General features: G+C 39.1%; 1 protein-coding gene across 9 annotated transcripts in view; it reads right to left on the bottom strand.

The window, feature by feature from the left end:
* LOC132404711 (LIM and calponin homology domains-containing protein 1-like) overlaps positions 1–22,561 on the bottom strand; it is a 365,397-nt gene that overhangs the window by 273,886 nt on the left and 68,950 nt on the right. The window lies entirely within an intron of this gene.

Here is a 22,561-nt window from a genome sequence, read left to right as displayed (position 1 = left end):
AGAAAATTTATAGTTGGTGCTTGAGCTGTGCCTAGTCACACAGGCATGGGTGTGGAGAGATTAGAGCAGTGGGCTAAGCAACCATCTTTGAGTTGTTGAGGTGCGTCTGTGTCGACTATCAGCAAGGAGGAGATGTCATCTCTGATCTGCACAGACTGTAATCTCCTAATGAGGAAGTTGAGAATCCAGTTGCAGAGGGAGGTACAGAGGCCCAGGTTTTGGAGCTTGTTGACTAGAACTGAGGGCATGACTTTGTTGACTTATTTGCACCATTTGTCCTCTTTTACACATTGGATCTTTGTCAGTTTTTGTCCTGTGTGATTATTCATGGACTCTATTGTGTTTCCTTGTTTTGTGGCTGCCTGCAAGAAGATGAATTGCAAGGTTGTATATTTGCATACATATTTGAATAATAAAATTTACTTTGAACCAAGCTTCAGTCAATGTTCACATGATCTCTTTTTTGTTCAGCCAAAATTTTGTGACATCTTGTTAAAACTTCGAGAAGTTGAAGGATGCTATATCTACAAATTCCTTTACTGACACCATATGTTACAGCCTCAAAACACTCAAGCTAGATGGTCAAACTGGATTTATCTTACTTTAAATTGTGCAGAATTGGTTTGATTAAGTTTCTCTGAGTTATTAATTATTTATTCCTTTATTATAATTCCAACATCTTGCCAAAAAACCAATTGCCCTACAATTTAATTCTTTTTGATTTCCTCATTTCTTGAACAACGGAATCACTTTTGTGAGATTCCATTCTGCTGTTATCCTCCCAGAACTCAATGAATTCTGAAAATCTCCAACAATTATCTCCAGTATCTCCACATGCACTGCCTTTAAAATCCTTCGATACAGGCCACTTGCCTGTAATTACTCCCACTGGTTTTTCCACTATTTTGTCCCTCATGATACTTGTTGTTACAAGCTCTCCCATCCTGTTTTAGACTAGTCCATTTGTTCCCTATTTTGGGATATTTGCAGAGTGTAAACTGATGAAGCCTATGTTTAACTTAACTGTCATTTCCCATTACTAATTCCCCAGTTTCACCCTCGAGGGACTTCATGAACTCTCCACGCTAAACGTGGAAAATAATGCTACTACAAAGCTATGCCCTACCATCACCAAACCATCATCGATTAGATGGGTGAACTACCAGCTAAATACTAAAACAGTGAACAGCGTATTAGCTTCCCTCTACTTACTCAATTAAAAGGATATACAAGTTCTTCATTTGACCAAAAGATGGCTCTTCCAGCCCTCAATATCTAAAAAGTAAAAACTTTCATCCTTATGCTTCAAGAATTTACTCTAGGTAACGGCCTCCAACATTATCACTCAAATGCCCTTTAGCTCTGTCTGAAGTTTAACTTAATGCACACACCTCCCATATCCTAGTGATGGCGCTTGTATATTCTTCAAATTTGCCTTTTGGAAATGGTCCCTTGGCACTCCTGTTTCTTCAACATCCGATTCTCCTTTAAAATCATTTTTAAAACCCACTTCTTTGACCAAGCTTTGGCCTTTGCATCTAATATCACCTTCGACTCAGCTAGAGGAAAATGCTGGAATGTTTTCCACGTGAAATACAGAATTCTCTGTCATTAGTATCCTTACTACAAGGTAACATGTATTCTACAGCCCAGACTTCCACTGAAAAGAGAAACTGCATACTTGCGAGGGTGTACGGGGAAATAGGTCAGAAGTGAAGACAAATAACTCCCTATTCTTGAAAAACATGATGGAATCATTGAACGTCAGGGAGACCTTCTCATGTGTACTTATCAGACATGACACAATTAATTAATATGTGTTAGGATATTACAAGTTTGTGGATCACCTGATACAGCTGGGGAATGAAAACATAATGGCCAAGTTTAGTTTCCTTCAATATGGGTGGTGGTGGCATTTACTCAAAACAACTGTTTTTAATCCTGCATTTTAATTTATGTGAACTCCATCAGCTAAGTAGTGTTTGCCAAGATGTTTGAAACTTTCAATTAATTCCAAAGAAGATAAAGCCACAAGTTGTGCAATTCCTTTTTGGCTGTTTTCTATCAAACATATTTTATCTTTCTATTATTTGAGCTCCTCACTCGCATTCCTTCCAGCCTCTGTTGCAAACAGACAGCTCGTCCAACAAAATTATCAGTGGTATTAAAATAGTTGTTTTCTCTTCTGGCTGGTCTGTCATCCTTCAACTTTCAGATCAAAGGTCTCCCCAACTCCTCATACAATTCATTCTTGCATTTCCATCCCATGTTTTTCTGGCTAACTACCCTGGACAATATTTTACTGGTTTTGGTAAGCATTATTACTCCTTCATCACTACCTTTCATGACATTTGATCTCAACAGCTCACTTGCATCTCCTTGCATCTGCATTTTCTGGTTCTTTTCATGAAATCATTTCAACTCAGTCAACTAAAATCTGCATTCATTGCAATCACAACTGCTTTAGTTATTACTGCCAGATCTGTCCTGCACTCCTGGGTGGAAACCTATTACTACAGAATCCTCCTACAGAATGCCTCCTCTTGCCACTTCCGGTGCCACCACAAGCATGGTTGAGAAGAAATTGATGTTCTTAGAATGGCGTGCAGATTGTGCTGCTCACGTAGACATTGGCATTTTGTGGTCAGATCTAACGCAAACTGAACACATGAGTATGCAGTCTATTTAAAGGCAGCTCGTTGTTTGGAGAGTATCAGTACTGGCAGGTAAGATGCTCATCACTTTGCCTCAAGGCAGAGTGGATCCATTGCCATCAGGTTTCAGCAGCAGGATGGGTTTACAATAATGGAGCTTATTTGTCCACATGAAAAAAAATGAGGAAAGGCTCCGGTTAGAGATTCCTTTAATTTACCCATGCTGAGAATGGAGAAGCAGGACTGAGAATGGAGAAGCAAGCTGGCCAATTTAAAGAGGAGAAGAGGAGTCATGCGACTGGAGTCCAAGGAGATCGGGGAATGAGGGGGGTTATAAGATGACATTTGGGGAAGGGAAAGAATTGGCAAAATAGAGGCTGGGGAAAAGTAGTTGGCAGCAGTCAAAGAAAAAGAAAAAAATAAATGAGAGGCAGATGGAGGGAACCTGGGAGAGGGGTGGAATACAGGTGCCAGAACACAAGGAACACAAAAGGCTGCCAGTGCTGGCCTCTGATAGGTAACGGTTGTGATAGTGGGATCCATCAGAGGAGAGATGAATGGCAGAAGGAACCAGAACCGGACGGAAGAGTTGGTGGAGGGTGAGTGGAAACGAATGTGTAATGAGAGGATGGAGTCACACAGGGGAAAAGAATAAATATGTATAATAGAGGGGCGGGGGGGAATGGCTGGAAGGAAAGAGGACAAAAATGGGAAGATTGGAGGAAGATCAGAAGGAGAGGGAAAGGGCAGCATGGGGAAACAAAACTATGATAGGATCCAGTGAAGGGGAGGGTTAACAAATTAAAGAACTAAATACTCCTGCCACTGTGTTAATAACTATACAGACAGCTTTTAAGGTGTTGTTCCTATGGTTTACAATGGGCCTCATCTTACCAGTGGATCAGGTGGTGGATGGACAGGTCAGCGTGGGAATGGGAAGGGGAATTGAAGTGGCATGCAACTAGAAGCTTGGATGGTCATTCTGGACTCACCGAGCAGCAACACACTTAATTGTTTCAGGAAGTGTTGGACTCTTGCAGATCCTGAAGATAAGGATGGAACTCCTGAAGTAAGATGACAAAATCTTCACCCACTCTTACCCAGATTTCAGTGCAGAACGATAAAATGATAAACATTTGGATTTCACCATGTCTCTCCTAGATGAAAAACCTATTCTGCTCCATCAATAAATGTTTGTTTAGAACATTTTGTGCCTTCTATCAAGACCTGTTCACAACGTTACTCAAACCTCAACAGCAATGCTGAATCCAGCTCTTCAATGCATGCTGTTAAAAGCTGCATGACTTTGACTCTCTATATGCATATTTTCAAAGCATTCCTTGTGTCTTAGCCCAAAACATCAACTGTTTATACATTCCCATAGATGCAACCTGACCTGCTGAGTTCTTCCAGTATTTTTGTGTGTGCACTCTGGATTTCCAGCCTTTGCAGAACCTCCTGTGCTGTGTCTGGCAGATTATGTTCTTCCTTCATTACCTCTTCAATAATGTATCACCACTCCAGTGACTAAGGGGCCCATTCTGTACCTCCAGTACTGTCTATGTGGAATCTGCATATTCTCCCTGTGGTGAACATGTGAGTTTCTCCCAGAACTCTGGTTTTCTCACACATCTTGCAGACACACTAGTTGGTAGGTTTTCCCCTTCATAAAGATATCAGACAGAAGTTGATCACCATGTGAGAAAAGTTTACTTCAAAATAAAGGGGAATGGAATTGTACTGAGGGCTAGCACCATCTTGGAGGGGTGAATGGTCTCCTTTGCTACGAAGGAAAATATGACAAATATATGTAAAAAATGTCTTTGAAGCACATCCCTACACATTAGCGTCCACCTTTAAAAAATATCCAAAGAATATTATTTTAATTGTTTGCACACCAGGTCCACACTCTTAAAGCATGTCTCCCTCTTTTAATCATGTATCAATTGCGTTCATCATGCTCTATAAACAACATGAGGAATTTTTCTAAATTAAGGAGATGACAAATGAAAATTACTTTATTGTTTCAAGGTGCCTAATGGGAAAAATATTTGTGTAACAAAGCTTCATCTGAATCTCCATAAATATCAATTGGAACATAACAGTCACTACACATATCAGTTACTGTCACAATGTGTAATTTAATGGGGCAGGTCTTTGGTTTCACATCTTTCACTCCAAGCGTTGTCAAAAATTGCTTTAAACTGCACAAAGTTTATTGCAAGAGAGAGCTGGAATTTCCGTTTTCGAATCTGAGACAGAGTGTCCACATCAACACAATGCCTGGAATTCTCAAACCATGTACAATTGTCCTTTTGTCATTGGACAACATCTTAGATGCCACTGGAACAATGTTTCCAAAAACATTGCCAGCAACATTTAAAATAGATTTCTTGCCCTGTAATTTGAACATGTGATAGCATCATTCCTTTCCATACATTTCATTAAATCTTTCCAAACAGCCATTTGTCGGTTACCGTCCCTTGTCCATTCTCTTCAGAATTATGGAAAATAAATCATTATCTTTTTCTATTTTACCACACAATAAGGGCTTTTTTTTCTTGAAAGTATGCTCAAACAAAATGGAATGTGCAGAAAATAACTGATCATGGTAGATCCTTACATTTAATGTTAGGATTCCTGTAAACTTTAGAATGGCAATTTAGAAAAACACCGAAGTCCATTCAGATGTACCAGCTTGAGAATTGAAGAGCAAACAACATCCAACTGAAATAACCCTGATCTGAATCAAATACAGTATTAACTGTTTCATTCAAGACAGTCCATGATCACCATCATAACATGGAGAGTTCCTGAAGAAGTAACACATACCTCACTGCTGTTTGAGGCAAGGGAAAAAGTGTCGACACTCAATGGAATTTTGTCATGGTTATGTTATACAACAATGAGAGAATGTTTTCAGAATGTGGATGCTATGTGTTGGTAATTGGAGAAGAGGACTTTGTTCCATTAGAGTTTGAGATTAATGCAGGCACTTTAAGTGTTTGTCACAGTGGACAGCAGGGAGTCAGCAGACTGTTGTATTAACAATCGCTTCCAGAGTTTGTGAAGCCCTATGTCTGCATAACATTTTTACAAAATGGAAATATAATGCTAGTTCACAAATAACTTAAAATGCAAACTTCAATTGGAACCCCAAATTCTTGGAATTCTGCATTGCCACAGCACAATGGATCATAAAGGATGTCTTTTAATTGCTTTCCACAACCTCTAATTACAGGGACTAAGTTGATTTGGTTTCCGTGGTGGAGATTTTGTGCCTTATAAACAACCGCCGCGAAGTGGAAGAATAGAAAGCTTTAACAAGCCAGTTTAAGGCTAGACTGAAGTGCTGGAATGCGGGAAGGATGCTCCAAATTCCGATGGAGAATGTCTCAACATCAATCAGCTGGATGATAATACGAGCAATATTTTGTTTTCCCGGAAGAAACCAAGTGCTCCAGTCAGATAAGAGTAATTGCAAGGCTGAAAGCAGATTCTCCTAAGGATGTGAAGCGTGCACAAAGGGCAACTTACTAAAGCTAACCAACATATTTCCCACCATGTGCCTGGGGTGTGAGAGGAAACCAAACAACTCAAGGGGACCAGCACACATGGACATAGGGAAGCGTGCAAACTCCACCCAGACATCACCCAAGGTTTCGATTAAACCTGCGTCCCTGGTGCTGTAAAGCAAAAGTGAGTTAAATTAAGACAAATAACTTATTTAATAATATTTTTGAATCTTCTTATGTTCAGAATCATTGATACATATGAACTGTTTTGAAAACTGAGAGCCAGCTATGTCAGAAACGTGACGAAACAAGCTGTCTATGTTTTTCGGCTCTTTCGTGGTCAGGCTAGTTCTGTCCCCCCAATATGGAAGCATTACAGTACAGGAGGCCTTGTCATGGTTTGGAACTCATTACTGAATATCAGCCTGCGTCAGGAACGTAAGTGCATGCCATTCAACATGCAAGACTTAAATACGAGTGCTAATAGGAATAATCTCGCTGTTTAGTCTCAATGAACAGCAAGCACGGACAGCCTGCTGCTAATTTCCTCAATTATGAAGCAAAAGGCTATCTCTATTAATTAAGGGGGCTAGGAGCCCATAATGAATAGTTTCTATGTATTTTATATATATAGATTATGTAGTGCTTTGAGAGGTTGATCATGGCTGAAACTACCTCCTGCCCGAGCAAGACGCTGGACCCACTGTAATTTGATGACTGTTACAACAGGTCAACAGTGGATGTAATCTCACTGGCTCTCCAATTGGCTTTGTCCACCTGAACTATTACAATACCTATCGATAACAGCTCAGCATTCAACATCATCATCTCCTTAGTACTGATCAACAAGCTTCAAAACCTAGGCCTATGTATCTCATTTTATATCTGGATCCTTGACTTCGTTAAGAGGAGACCACAGTCAGTGTGGATTGGAGATAACATTGCCTCCTGGCCTACAATCAACACAAGCGCATCTCAAGGATGTGTGTAAAGCCCACTGCTCTACTCTCTCCATGCTCATCACTGTGTGGCTAGGCACAGCTCAAATGCCACCTATAAATTCGCCAATGATCTAATTGTTGGCAGAATATCCGATGGTGACGTGGAGTCGTACAGGAATGAGACAGATCAGCTGGTTGAGTGCTGTCGCATCAACAACCTTGCGCACAGCATCAAAAAGACCAAGGAATTAACTGTGATTTCAGGAAGGAGAAGATGGGGTCAGCAATGGAAAGGCTGAGCAACTTCAAATTCCTGGGCATCAACGTCTCAGAGATTCTATCCTGGACCCAACGTACTAATGCAATCATAAAGATGGCGGTGCCAGCAGCCATATTCATTAGGTGTTTGAGGAGATGACATATGTTACTAAAGGCTCAAGCGAGTTTCTACAATACCAAGGAGAGCATTCTAACTAGTTGCATCACTGTCTGGTATGGAGGGCCACTGCACAAGTTCAATGAAGCTGCAGTGTTGGGGATTCAGCCAGCTCCATCATGGGCACTAGCCTCCCTGCCATGGAGAGCATCAACAAAAGGTGGTGCCTTAAAAAGGTATTCATCATTAAAGACCCTCACTATCCAGGATATGCTGTCTTCTCACTCCCATCAGGGAAGAGGGACAGGAACCTCGAGACATGCATTCAACGTTTGGAACAGCTTCTTCTCCTCCATTATATTTCTGAATTGTCCATGAACCCATGCATTCTACCTCACTACTTGGCTCTCTTTTTACACTATTTATTTATTTACCAATGGAAACAACTTCTCCTCCATGATCTCCATCAGCAGAGGTGCACCACAAGGCTGTGCACTTTGCCCCCTGCTCTACTTGCTTTATGCTTATGTCTGTGTGGCTAAGCACAGCTCCAATGCCATATTTAAGTTTGCTGACAACACCACTGTTGTAGGCCAAATCAATCAAAGGTGGTGGTGACTCATCGTATAGGAGGGAGATTGAAAATCTGTCTGAGTGGTGCCATAACAACAACTTCTTACTGAATGTTGGCAAGACCAAGGAGCTGATAATTAACTTCAGTGGAAGGAAACCAGAGGTCCATGAGCCAGTCCTCATCAGAGGATCAAAGGTAGAAAGGGTTAGCAACTAAGTTCCCCAGTATTATTATTTCAGAGAACCTGTCCTGGGTCAGCATGTAAGTGTATTAACAAAGAAAGCATGGCAGCGCCTCTATGGCCTTAAGAGTCTTCAAAGACTGCATGGCATCTAGAACATTGACAAACTTCTATAGGTGTCTAATGGAGAGTATATTGACTGGCTGCACCACAGCCTGGTATGGAAACATCAATGCTCTTGAATGGAAAATCCTACAAAAAGTAGTGGATACAGCCCAGTCCATCTCGGGTAAAGCCCTTCCCATCACTGAGCACATAAACCCGAAAAGCTGTCACAGGAAAGCAGCATCCATCATCAGAGACACCCATCACCCAGAACATGCTCTCTTCTTGCTACTGCCATCAGGAATAAAGTACAGGAGTCTCAGGACTCACACCACTGCATTCAGGAACATTTGCTACCCCCCAACCATTAGGCTCTTGAACCTGTCCAGATAACATCACTGAACTTCACTTACCCCATTACTGAACTGTTCCCACAACCTATGGGCTCACTTTCAAGGACTCTTCATCTCATGTTCTCAATATTTATTGCTTATTTATTCATTATTATTATTTCTTTCTTTTTGTATTTTCACAGTTCGTTGTCCTTTGCACACTGTGCCCAAGTTGGAGTGGACTTTCATTAATTCTATTATGGTTATTATTCTAATATGGAGTTATTGAATATAAGTGAACTGCAGGGCTGCATATGATGACATATATGTACTTTGATAATACATTTACTCTGAACTTTGAACTATCTATTGATTTATTTACTCATTCTAGAACCTTCTGATTCCCTCTGCAATAAAGTGGGTGAACAGCCTTAATTCCTGGTTCTACAAGTAAATTAAGCTACAAAAGAATTTGGATAAGACGATACAAGCCCGAGGCAGCATTTATTTCAACCTATCACGGCAGATGAATTCTACAAGTCAGCATCATACTTTTCTTGGATCTCTTGTTGATGGGTACATTACCACTAGGATTCAATGTATCATTTTATAAAGGCAAAGGGTGGGACCCTGAAAGTGCTATAAATTGTCAGGGAGAATTAAATAGCTACCAGACTCTCAGTGGAATTTCAGTTCTCATTATGTGAAAGATATTTTAAGACAAATTTGACACTGCAGAAGAAAGATTTTCCTTGAACTTGAGTTTTACCAAGAACATTTTTGTTCCATCTGGTTTTCCATCCAATTTATCACAATGTTGTTTCATTAGCTAATTTTATCGGCATATAAAGCCATAGTCCTGGACATTTTCTTGTCTGTATTCAAGGTCACAGACACCACATGGCAAGTCATGTGCTGCTGGCTATAGATTTCAGATGCCTTTCAGTCTGCCTATGTAGTTACTCCATAGACCAGCAATCTTTTTTAAAAAAAAACATTTTATAGCCAAACAGCAATCAGAAGTAGAAACAACAGTTATCCACTGTGACAATAATTCCTTCTTGATACTTCTAGATCTGCACACCAATACAAGGACAATTAGAATTCAAACCATTCCAAAAAAACTTGGAACAGACGTCACACAGGATATCTATAGTATAAAAAGACTCAATCCTCAGATAAATTGTAATTTATTAAACAGCTTGAATGCAGTGTAACAGTGTTTGACTAAACATAGCATTGACACTGTCAAAATCATGGTTAAGAATCAAATTAATTTATTCACTAATACTTCTTTTCACACACTTTTTAATTTCTGTCCTGAAATATTAATAAACAAAATCTTGAAATTCCTTAACTCATTAAATCTATTCTGCTATGTCAAAATAAAGCACAAGGAAATCCCTCCTGAGATGCCATTAAGTCTTAAATCTGGTTGACCAGAAGCTACTGCTTATTACTATAAACAATCCTTTCACAAATTCAGATTTTGTTTTACTAAACCTATAGCTGTCCCAACTTCATAAAATCTCAAAACACTTTATAGCCAATTAAGTAAAGATAGATTCTGCTGTAATGTCAGAAATTCAACAGCCAGTCCGGGCATCAAGTTGCTGATAACGACAAGATGTCTGCTTTATGTATTGGTCCTGTATTTTATATTTTTGGGACAACAGCCTTATACAGTTTCAGTAAGAGGAGTCCAATATATGTGCTCTAGTGCAGGGTCAGAAATAGGGCACACTGATGCACAGAATTCACTTAAGGAGACTAAGTACAAGACCTTGGAGAAAAGATAGATGGTAGTGAACATGCCTTCCGAGGTTTTAATTTGGCAGATGTGGATTTGAAAGATAAGAGAAACGGTGAAAGTTAAAATCAGTATAGAAAAAATAATTAGTGAGTTAAGAAAGAAAAACAAAGCAATTAAACAATTTATTATAAACCAAGTAAAGAAACTTAGAAGTAAGGTCACATTAAATTCCTTCTTCATGGATACAGAACATCATTAGAAAAGGGGAATCAGATGCACATTCAGAATGGAAGTACAAATTGACAGGGATAACAGAAACATCTATGGTTCAACACTCACTCAACAGCCTCATAGTGAACTGGCAAATATAGGGAATGAACATGCTGATAGGCATAATGAATTTCAAAATGTGATTTTCTGATATATATCCTGATGTATGTAATGAGACAGCAGAGGTTTAACCCAAGAGCAAAAGGAACATACGAATTCTGCTGAAGTTAAAGGCAGAATATGTGGCTCCTGTCCTCAGCTGGTCAATTTAGCAGACTGGCAGCAGTGTGGTAGGAAAACCACTTGATAATAAATATGAAATATCAACTTCGATGTTGCTGACTACATACTTATAAAATACGTCAGTTAGTATTTTACACCCAGCTTTGTGGCTGGCTTCCCAGTTCACTAGTTTTAACACCAGAGCAATCTACATTGTTCAACTCCTAATACATGTACTAATCTTTATTTGCTAGTTTTTATTTAATATTAAAGTATGTATTAAGTATTGCATTTCCATACTTAAAATGTATTTTATAGCTTATGCAAGTCAATGGCAAAAATATCTTGACAAATTTTCAAAAAATCAATTAAGAAAAGATCTTGAACATTCCTAAAGCACAATAAAATGTTCAAAACTTCAATATCTTGTTAATTTGAGTGATTTTCAAATTAAGGAAGCCAGTGCTTAGTGGTCTGTCAGGTTGGGAAGTGCATTACTGCATCTGGACCTTGCTCCCACTCCCATCATCAGCAAAAAGACGTCATCTTTCTGCTATAAAAATACACCGGTATCTGAGATGAGCTATGTCTGCTTTAAACCACTAGCTTCAATTTGCTTCCTGCTGAAAAATTAGGTGTCATATAAAGATGTTCTAGCTTGCGGTATCTTTTCTCAAAAGCAAAGTCAATCTGTTATTTAAAGGTTGCTTTCTTCCCACTGAAGATCAGTGAAATTACATTATCAGTGGGCATCAGAAGAAAACTGAACAGAATGTTTCCCCTCTCCAAAATTAGGTGAATTAACAGAACAATAATAAGCCCACTTATAACTTACCCAAGATGATCCTGACTTTCTGAAAAAAAAACAAGCAGGTATAACAGATATGAATAAATACACTTTTTGAATAATGCTAGAAAGAAAATAAAGTTAAAATAAATGTCAGGTGCGTGGGGGCTATATTCAATATTCGAATGTTGACATTGATCTGAAGTACGTACAAGACGATAGAAGATATTAGAACAAATGTATTTCCTGAAGCTGTCATACCTTAAGTACAAAGTAGGTAAATGAGTGCGAGAAATAGGTTGAGAACAAATCAGAGACAGGCTGTTAGAAGTAGGGACGACGTGCTTGGAGGTTAAGGGGGAGTAAGGGCAAATAGAAATGGAGCAAAGAGAGAATTCAACATTGAGTACTGCACCCTAAGCATTATCTCAGTTATTCTCTTCATAGATGCTTCCTGACTTGCTGAATGTTTCCAGCAATTTCCATTTTTATTTCAGATTTTCAGCGACAGCTGTTTTTTAATTTTCATTTACTGTTGAATTCAACATGTTCATTCTCCTATTCCACACCACCCACATTCATAGTCATAGAACATTATAGCATAAAAGCAGGCCTTTTGGCCCATCTAGTCAATGTCAAACTATTATGCTGCTTAGTCTCATCAGTTTGCACCTGCACCAGAGCCCTCCATACCTCTCCAATCCACTTATCAATCTAAATTTCTCTTAACAGTTAAAATTGAACCCGCATCCATCAGCTCTGCAGGCAGCTCGTTCCACTCATGCACTACCCTTTGAGTGAAGGAGTTCCCCTCATCTTCCCCTTAAACATGTCATCTTTCACCCTTTACCTATGACTTCAAGTTCTAGTCTCACCCAACATCAGTGGAAAAAGCATGCTTGCATTAACCTATCTACAGACCTCACCATATTATATAGCTCTATTAAATCTCCCCCCCATTCCCCTATATTCCAGGGAATAAAGTCCTAACCCATTAAACCCTTCCCTATAATTTGGGTCCTCAAGTGCCAGCAACATCCTTGGAAATTTTCTCTGCACTCTTTCAATCTTATTGATACCTTTCCTGTAGGTAGGTGACCAGGATTGCATACAATACTCCAAATTAGGCCTTGCCAACCTCCTAACAACTTCAACGTAACACTCTAACTGTATTCAATATAATTCAAAAGCTCTCTTTATGACTGTCTATCTGTAACACCTCTTTCAAGAATTATGGATCTGTATTCCCAGATTGCTCCATTCAACCATACTCAGTGCCTTACCTCTCACCATGTAAGTCCTACACTGGGTTCACTTTCCATTTGTACCTGTCTGTAATGATCCTGCTATTCTCCATTATAATATTTCTCTATTACTTTTTGATCTTTTGTTATATTTTTATTATCTTTCGTTCTGCACTACAGGACTTTGTAACTTAATCTCTCCCTCATCCACAGACGTCCCTTTTGTTTTGACTCACTGCTTCCATTTCATTGCCTCTACACTTTGGTAAAATGTGTTACTTCTCTAACTATTCCCAGTTTAAATATTAGGTAATCAGTCTGACAAATAAACACTGCTTTCCTCTCATTATGTGAATCGGCCTTTATGAACTGAATATTAACATAATCTTTAGCTTGTGTTAAATGATAGGTTGTTAATAGCTCTCTAATGGAGCAGAATGCCAGATGAAAGATAAGAAAGCTTATCCCAGGCTCAGTTCAGTCCAAAACCAGGAAACTAATGTACTGAATAGGCTGAATAATTGAGTCCATCTAGAATTTCACTACAGTACTGATAGCTCAATTGAATGACTTATTTAAAAGGAATGTGGTTTATTTAGAACCCCAGCACTTTATAGGTGGCCTCCATAAGATTCAGCTAACTCTCCTGTTTATATCTAATCTCAAACTATCAATCGTCCCAAACTCACAAATCTTTCCCAGATTCCTCAATATAAATGTCTTGCTCTGTCAATAATACTTTCTCTAGGACTGACACATCATCTCCTCAACTTATTTTTCCCTTGTAATACTCAAGTGAGCTTTCTGTCATTCTCATTTGGACCTCCTGTGCATCCTCTATCCACTGGGTTCCACTATCCAGTATCTGATATTCAATCCTTACAACTCTTCCAGCTCCCTTTAAGTCATACCTTGCCAAACTGTGCATCCATACTATTTTAAATGGGTTATAGCTCAATTGATGTTTATTACAGGAATTATCATGCACCATCTGTATCAGTGATTCCACTCCTTTTTAGTTACTGTGAGACTGGTTGAGGGCACATGTGCTGGGGGAGGAAGGTTCTGTGTCGGTGTGTCTGTATACAACATCTGTGAAGAAAATACTGTATATTTAAGTAAATATATAAATAGGAAATACATTGAAGACAAGGTTGGTTAGATTTTTGCATAGTAGGGGAATTAAGGGCTATGGGGAAAAGACAGGTAGGTGGAGATGAGTCTATGGTTTGATCAGCCATGATCTTATTGAATGGCGGAGCAGGCTCGATGGGCAAGATGGCCTACTCCTGTTCCTATTTCTTATGTTCTTATAAGGCATTTCACAATAATCAACTTTCCTTAGCCAAGAAGGAAACACAACTGCTGCTTAATAATTTTAGAAATTCCTGTAAAAGATTTAAAACTGGTGTGCAGTTTTCTGTATGATATATACAACAGTATGATATATAATAAGGTTGGTAAAAAGAACAAGCAGTTAGTTCATCGTGTTAAGGTATTGTGGTTGCTACATTGCTAGGAATATGATCACTACCTAGATATATCTTGATTTGATTAATATTATTTTTAATTGAGATTCGACTGGAAGAAGCAGATTAGATCAAATGAGTGCTGAAAATCAACAACCCAAACATTTTCCTGAATACATGTTTTTTTTAAAAGAAAACCTTTTTACTGAAATCAAATGCTTCAGACTAATCAGCTGCAAACAAAGGTTTGACCAGCTGTGGTGAGGTCAAATCAGTACAATGCTTGTATCCATATCAGAACCAATTAAAATATGTTCACAATCATACTTATTTTGTTGCCAGACCCAAAACTGTGATGTTGTTCTGGTGTATGGGGAAGATTCATTACAGAAATTCAGTCTGGTCAGCATCTACAGTGTTAAACAGTTGCAGACAATTCATATGTGACAAATAGGCAAGCAAAAATCCTTCTCAGGTTAAAAAACAATAACATAACCAACTTGAAATCTTACTGCATGCTGAAGGAAACAGATTTTTTAAAAATATATTTCAACTGACACTGCTGTGTTCTCAAATAAATAAGCAAGCATAATAAAATTAAACTAAGTTACAGTTTCATAAATATTTTAGCTAGATTAACTGCTTTTGGCTTGAAAATGACCGTGGACAATATTATGAAATATTAATACATCCATATTCCCAAAGGAGGCAAGATAATCAAGATAAACCAATTGGAAAGATCTGAAAAGCCCAAGTCCAAAGTAACCAGGGAAGGCCCTGCCTTGTGCAGGAATATAAAGAAGATTATAATGAGTCAGTGGATAAAAAAATCATACAGATTACATAACAGATTTACTATATTCAGTGTACTAAATCAACCTTACCCACCTGTTAATTCCCAACTACATTCTACTTGCCAAGTGGCCTCGATTTTATAGCTGACATATAAATCCTAAATTCCAAGGAAAGAATAGGAAAATCTTCATACAGTATGTTTCTCTTAATTTCATATCCAATATTCTCTGTCTACCTTCCTCAGCAACATATAAATCTCAAAAGTAAGGCTACAATCTGCTGGAGGAACTCAGCGTGCCAAACAGCATTTGTGGACAGAAACAGACAGTTAACATTTCAGATGTCCTTCACCTGGAATGTAGGAGAAGGGTCTTCAAGGTCCAGATGAAAGGTCTTAATCTCAAATGTCAATTCTTCAATTTCCTCCTTAAACACTGCCTTACTCGCTGAATTTCTCTAGCGGTTTGCCTTTTGCTCTAGGTTCCAGTATCTGCAATCTCTTGTGTCTCCGGGACAGATTGTGCAATCCCCAAAGCTGATCAGTTATTTGTTAATTGAATAATCTTTTCTCAACGAGTAAGGATATAGTCACATCAATGAAAAGGAATATCAGGCTCATGCATAATAGTCGATCAGTCCAACTTCGCCTGGTTCCCCACAGTCTCCCTACCACTACCACAGAAGATTAAAATCATGTCTTCATTTCTGGTACATTAATTGTATCTAATGATCCTTCCCATTCCAATCACCCTAACTCCACTCTCCCTGAGGATGTGAAACAAAACCCAAGCTCAATTAAAAACTAAACAGGTTAATGAAAATGAAATGAAGTTATCTCCCAGAGATTTTCTCTGCAGGCCTTCATCATGTACTGTATGATTAATCATTCTTATTCATCTTGGGGTTTTAATAGGTAAATAAAGCAAAGGTAGTCCTGTACAAGACTTTAAATATATTTAAATAAAATTAGATTAAACTGCTGTTAAAATCACTTCAAGGGAAGTTTAAGAAGTTTGATGAAATTTCCCTAATTAAACCTAAGCTGCTTTATTGGATAAACAATACATTTAAAAGAAGACATTCCTATTCGGCATCACACTGTGGGAAAACCTCAAGCTTGACTGCTTAAAACTCTCTTGCCAACTGACTTACACCGAGAGATCTCAGAGTCCCAGTGGGGAGTTACATATAAAGGAAAAGAGCCAGGACATCATCCTATAGGAAATGCAGACTCAGCTCAGAGCTACACTCTTTCTGAGCCTAGCCCTTAATATATCCTACAGTCTTAAACCAGTGAAATAGAAACTTCAAGGGACTATAAACCTACAGCTGCTTCTAGGTTGTAATAACATGAACTTTTTCCCTGCTATTTACATCAAACTATCCAAATGATACTATCAATCGAAAGTAAGATTTCAGGCAGCAAGTTCTTACCTTACATTCTATTTTAACTTATGATTAACCTGCTACATTTAGCTACCAAGTTGCTGTTTCTTCCTCAGATTTCAGTGAAAGCTAACAATTGGTCTGTTTGTTAATTTATAGATCCCATTCTTTCAGCCATAAGCTGAAATCAAAAGGTGTAAAAAAATAGAGAATTTGTGCTACCTTCTGTGGAACAGGGCCCTCTGCAAGGTAGTCTAGAATGATTGAACTAAAGAGCTCTTGGATTGAACTAATCTTGGCTTTTGCTCTCTCTATAACTTCAAATATTTTTTAAAATCTCCCAAATCTCCCTTTCTAAGAATGATACATGAACAAAGGTTTCTACAAAATAACACAGAAATATCAGCTGCAAATGGCTTGTTCTTATTGATCCATAGCAAGGTCAAGTTCAAATTTCAATTTGCAGATCTACAAACGTTTGTAAATGGTTCCAATAACTTGCCTAATTCCAGGATCTGCCAAACTCTATGACTGGCGTTCACACGAATATTACCCTTTGGGACAACATTCTTTTTTCAACATATTAAGCAATATTTTCACAGACCACCAAAGACTGAAGATCGCAGCACGCTTTGAAGGTAAGTCCTACAATGTATTGAAGCGAAGCCCATTCTCGCATGGAAGTTCATCTTAACATAGGTTTCATAAGATAGGAGCAGATTTATTATCCCTTTCAACCACATTCTCCTGTCTTCTCATAACCTTTGACACCCTTACCAATCAAGAACCTATTGACCTCCAATTTAAATACACCCATTAACATGGCCTCCACAGTCATTTGTGGCAGTGAATTCCATAGATCTACCACCGTCTGGCTAAAGCAACTCCTCCTCATCTCTTTTCTAAAGGGTTGTCTTTCTATTCTGAGGCTGCGCCCTCTGAACTTAAACTCTCCCACTATTGGAAACATCCTCTGCTGATCCACTTTACCTAGGCCTTTCAATAGGTTTCAATAGGATCCCCCCTCACCTTTCCAAAATTCCTTACAACTTTAACCCTTTAATTCCCAGGATCATTCTCATAAACGTCCAATGGACCCTCTCCAATGCCAGCACATCCTTTTAAAGTTATAGGCCCAAAACTGCCCAAAAAGTTCAGTGCGTAGCTCCAGTGGTCTTCTCACGCACACAGTCCAAGTTCAAGTTTAACGCTGTTTCTAACTTCTCCAGTGAGGCATACAAGTGAATAGGTTTTTCAATCAACACTGATGAGGAAAGGGTCCTCAATTCACCTGGCCCTGTTGTGTCATACTAATCTCCAACAACACAAGTTCATGGTGAGTCACTGCAAAATGCAGAACACCTCATGTCTTAGGAGTCACTTCACAGTGGAGCCAGGCATTGATGAAATTCATTATTGCCTTCACTGCAGCCGCACGACATTCAATTTATCGAGCAACAGGGTGTCTGAGTAGCAGAACCTCAAAATTCATGGTCTCATGGGCACCTGTGAGTCATGCTCTCCTTTACTATCCGAAGACCTGAAAGGGACTGGAAAGATACCACCAATTCTCCCTCTGCAAAATATTCCCAGTTCATTAGAATTACTGAAGCAACGCTGGTGTCCTCTCCCAGGAACAGTTCATACTCAAGTGACTCAGCTCAACTTAAAACTCCCAAAGGAGGCACTTCATGGGGAGAGATTACCAGGTGGACAGAGGAAAAAGACACAAGGATGTGCTTAAAGCTTCCTGGAAAACAACATCAACTCCTACATTTCTAGACATCAAACCTAACCAATTCCCTGCCACCACCATCCTCCTCTCTCTGGTGGTTCTCACTTGCATGGGCCACAGCTATGTCTGCCTTTTCGTTGACTATATGAAACAGTCCATGTTCCAGGCCTACACTGGAAATGCTCTTCAACTCTTTCTCCATTACATTGGTGCTTTGTGTATCTATGCTGAGTTTGTCAATTCCTCAACTTTGCCTCCAACTTCCACCCTGCACACAAATTTATTTGGTCCTTCTCTGACATCTCTCTCCCTTTCTCAGTCTCTGTGCCTTCATTTCTGGAGATGGACTATCTACTGGCATGTTTTACATACTGTACCACACACTCTCACACACATTTTGACTATACTTCTTCCCACCTTGTCAGTTGCTATTCCCTTCTCCCAGTTCCTCCATCCCACCACATCTGAGGTTTTCCATTCTAGATGTCCTTTTATTTTTTAAAAAAAGTGTTTCCCATCCATGACGTCACCTGCATCTCCTCTATTTCCTACACATCTGTACTCATCCTATCCCACAACCATCAAAACAGGGTTAGGGTATTCTTGGTCCTTAACTAACAAGCCACAAGCCTCCATATCCAGCTCATCATTCTCCTCAACTTTCGCTATCTCCAACAGGATCTTTCCACAAGGCACATATTTTTCTTCCTCACCCTGTTTTCTGCAGGGATTGCTCTCTACACAACTCCATTGTTGATTTTTCTCTCCCCACTGATCTCCCACCTGGCACTTATCCCTGCAATCATGACAAGCGCTACACTTGTCCCTGCACTTCCTGCCTCAACGCCATTCAGACCCCAAACCATCCCTCTCAGTGAGATTGTGCTCTCTTTGGGGGAACTCTTTGTTGAGCACCTTCGCTCTATCCACTGTAAAAGGCAGAATATCTTAATGGCCACCCAGTTCAGTTGGAATTCCCAGTCCCATTCTGACGTATCCATCCATGGCCTCCTATAATGCACGATAGGCCCAACTTAGGGTGGAGAAGCAACTGACACCTCACAATCCATTTGGGCAGTGTCCAGCCTGGGCATGAACATTGATTTCTCTACTTCCCAGGTATTACTCTTCCTTCTTTTCTCTCCTCTCCCTCCCACTCTGTTCTGTTTGCCCTCACACTCCTTCTCTTCTCCTCCCCTGCCCTCATGATCTGCCTATTACCTTCCTCTGGTTCTCCACATCTCCTTCTCCTTATTCCATGGTCCACTGTTCTCCCCTGTTAGACTATTGGGATCACAAAGCCCTGTAGATGTGATGGAAGAAAAGCATGACCTCATAAATTGCCAAGCCTCTTGCCCCTTGTGGTTCAGAGTCTTTAGTAAATCAGTCAACGAGGTGAATGCCTCATCAGTCATCCCTGAACCCTGAAAACTGTAATGTAAGCAAGTCATCCTCAGTTCCGAGGGACTGCCAAGATAAAGCGTAAGGCACAAAGTGACATGCGGTTGCTATATATCTTTCATGTTGCATACCCTTTCATGATGTACAATGCTGGAATATTTTAAACTTATCTTTGGCATCAAACCATACAAATGACAAAACAGCATGCAATATAGTACTTAAATTCATCTTCCACTTTTGTTGTGATTATTTTCCATTTGCAATTTAAAGATTGTTGGTTTTCTCTTGGCAATTAATATTAAAATTTATGCACTCAATGAATTTAATAAGTACAACTCACATTATTGTTTCTTCAGAGCATAAACTAAGTTCTGGTTTGTTGCTGGCTCTGGACTTTCTAAGATTTGATGATTTATTTAGACTGACTTGGATTTTTCATGCTTATGAACTTATCTATACAAAATACTCCTGTTTTTTCTTTGTGCCAGTTTAAACAAAGTAATCCATGGGAACTGTAATCAGGAATTCTAAATACTGGGCATGCATGGCAAAGACAAATATCAATGCAGCCTCTGTCCTTATCACAGCCTCTTCTGACTGTAGCTGATTGCCAGTATCTATTATCTGTCAGACATAAGTGCATTCAAACCCTGTAGCATCTTCAGTGCTAAACATATTTAATGATATTGATATAAAGGATATTAGAGTTCAGAATTGTAGGGCTGGGGGATAAGGGAAAAAATGTGTTTAGTTTTTGCCTATAATCATCAGGTTAACCTCCAGCTGTTCAGCATAGTATGGTTTCTCTGGCCATTGTATGGAAAAGAAAATTATATTAAGAAAATTAAAAGCATTTAAATATATGAATATAGAACCCAGATCATGATAAATTTGCAATGGTTATACTGAATTGAAAATATACTATAGCTTGATGCATCTACTCAAACAGCATTGTACTTCACACCCTGTACAAAGTTAATCACTTACATGCAGTACAGACAGATAAAGCTTGCAAATAAGAACTCCAAAACTGCTATATCTAAATAATTAAGGGAGACAGAAAAATTCAGGTCTTACGTGCTTATTCGAGGTACTTAAAAGATTCTGGTTCATTTATTTAATATATTGAACATAACCTAAACATTTTCAAAAATGTTTCTCATACTCAGAGGGTACAAACTAGAAATGTGACTATTTTCACATCTTTTGATAAATTCGACAAGATTAATTGTAGTGAACAGTACTTAATCATAAATTTCATGCAAAAGGGATTTAATTTATCAAAGCTTACAAGCCAGTAAGAGCCAAAGCATGCAAGGGTGGAGTCAACTGTCATATAAAGCTCAACTTTCCATAAAACTCATGCAATTAACACACGGGGTGAATGACACCAGAGGAAGTTGGATCTAAACAGCAGGAACAAAGAATTATAAAGACCAAAGTGGTATTGTAGTCATTTCGAGCAGAGTTCTCACAATGACTGTTGGAGCTGCAATCCCTCTGGAGATTTCTACTCATTTGGAGATGAAACCTTTTCTTACTCAGCATGATCAAAAGTAGAAAGCATGCTGAAGACAAAGATAATCTCACATACATCAACTTTTCCTTCACTGAACTAGGAATATTTTAGGATCCAACTCTTCTACTACCAATTCTTCAAGGGTTATTACAAAAGCTAAAACAATACTGACAAACACCTTCCACTGTCTTTAGGCTAAGTTCCAGTCTTGAGCTTATGTCTATTCTACCTGGAGAGTTGTTACTGCGGCCATGAACTCTCTGGCCTCTAGATAGCACAACTAATGTATACTGTGTGAAGTAGTTTGCAGTTATACACAAAGGTGTTACAGAGATACTCTATTCAAGGAGATGAGCAAACAGAAGGTAAACAGCTTCAAGTTCCTGGGCTTCAACAGCTCCGAGGATCTACCCTGGGTCCAGCGTATTGATGCTGTCATGAAGAAAGCATTCCAGTGGCTCTACTTCAGTAGGAGCTTGAAGAGATTTGCATTGCCACCAAAGACCCTTACCGATTTCTACAGATGTACAATGGAAAGCACGTTGACTGCTTGCATCACTAGTATGGAGCCTCAAACACACTGGATCATAAATGTTACAAAGGGTAATAGACTCAACCAGGTGCATCATGAGCACACCCTCCTCATCATCAAGGCCATCTTCAAGAAGCAATGCCTCAGAAGGTGGTATCATCATTATAAACCCTCATCATTCAGGATGTGCCCTCTTTGCATTATTACCACTGGGGATGAGATACAGGAGACTGAAAACCAATGTTTTAAGTACAGCACCTTCACCTCTGCTACTAGATTTCTGAAGTCCATAAACACTACCTCATTATTAACACCTTTTGCATGATTTTTTTTTTGCAAATTATAGTAATTTCTATGTCTTACACTGTACTACTGTCGCAGAACAACAAATTTGATGACATATGTCAGTGATTAAAAGCCTGCTTTTGGTTCAGAGAAGTCACTTCAAATGGAAAACAGCATGAACACACAGATTGTCCCAGAATGTGGTGTTGCAATAACGCAGGAAATGATAGGCTGCACACATGGTGCTTACAAGATTTAAACATGTTCACAATGTCACTGATTAACTCAGTCAACTGTACTGAAAACCAACAATCAAAATATTGGTCTAACGTTCGAATGGCAAGTGGACTAGTTTTACGAATCTTGGTTGCCTTTTATGCCAACTTGCATGGACCCACGCTAAAAAGCTCTCGGTTTCCATCTGTCCCTTCTTTAAACTCTGCTTCACACTGCTGGCTTTTATGGGCAATTTCAGGGTTAGAAAT

The sequence above is a fragment of the Hypanus sabinus genome, chromosome 14 (assembly GCF_030144855.1).
Source record: "Hypanus sabinus isolate sHypSab1 chromosome 14, sHypSab1.hap1, whole genome shotgun sequence".
Classification (NCBI taxonomy): Eukaryota; Metazoa; Chordata; class Chondrichthyes; order Myliobatiformes; family Dasyatidae; genus Hypanus; species Hypanus sabinus.
The sequence above is the reverse complement of the archived record's forward strand: the minus strand, read 5'-3'. Positions and strand labels throughout refer to the sequence as shown.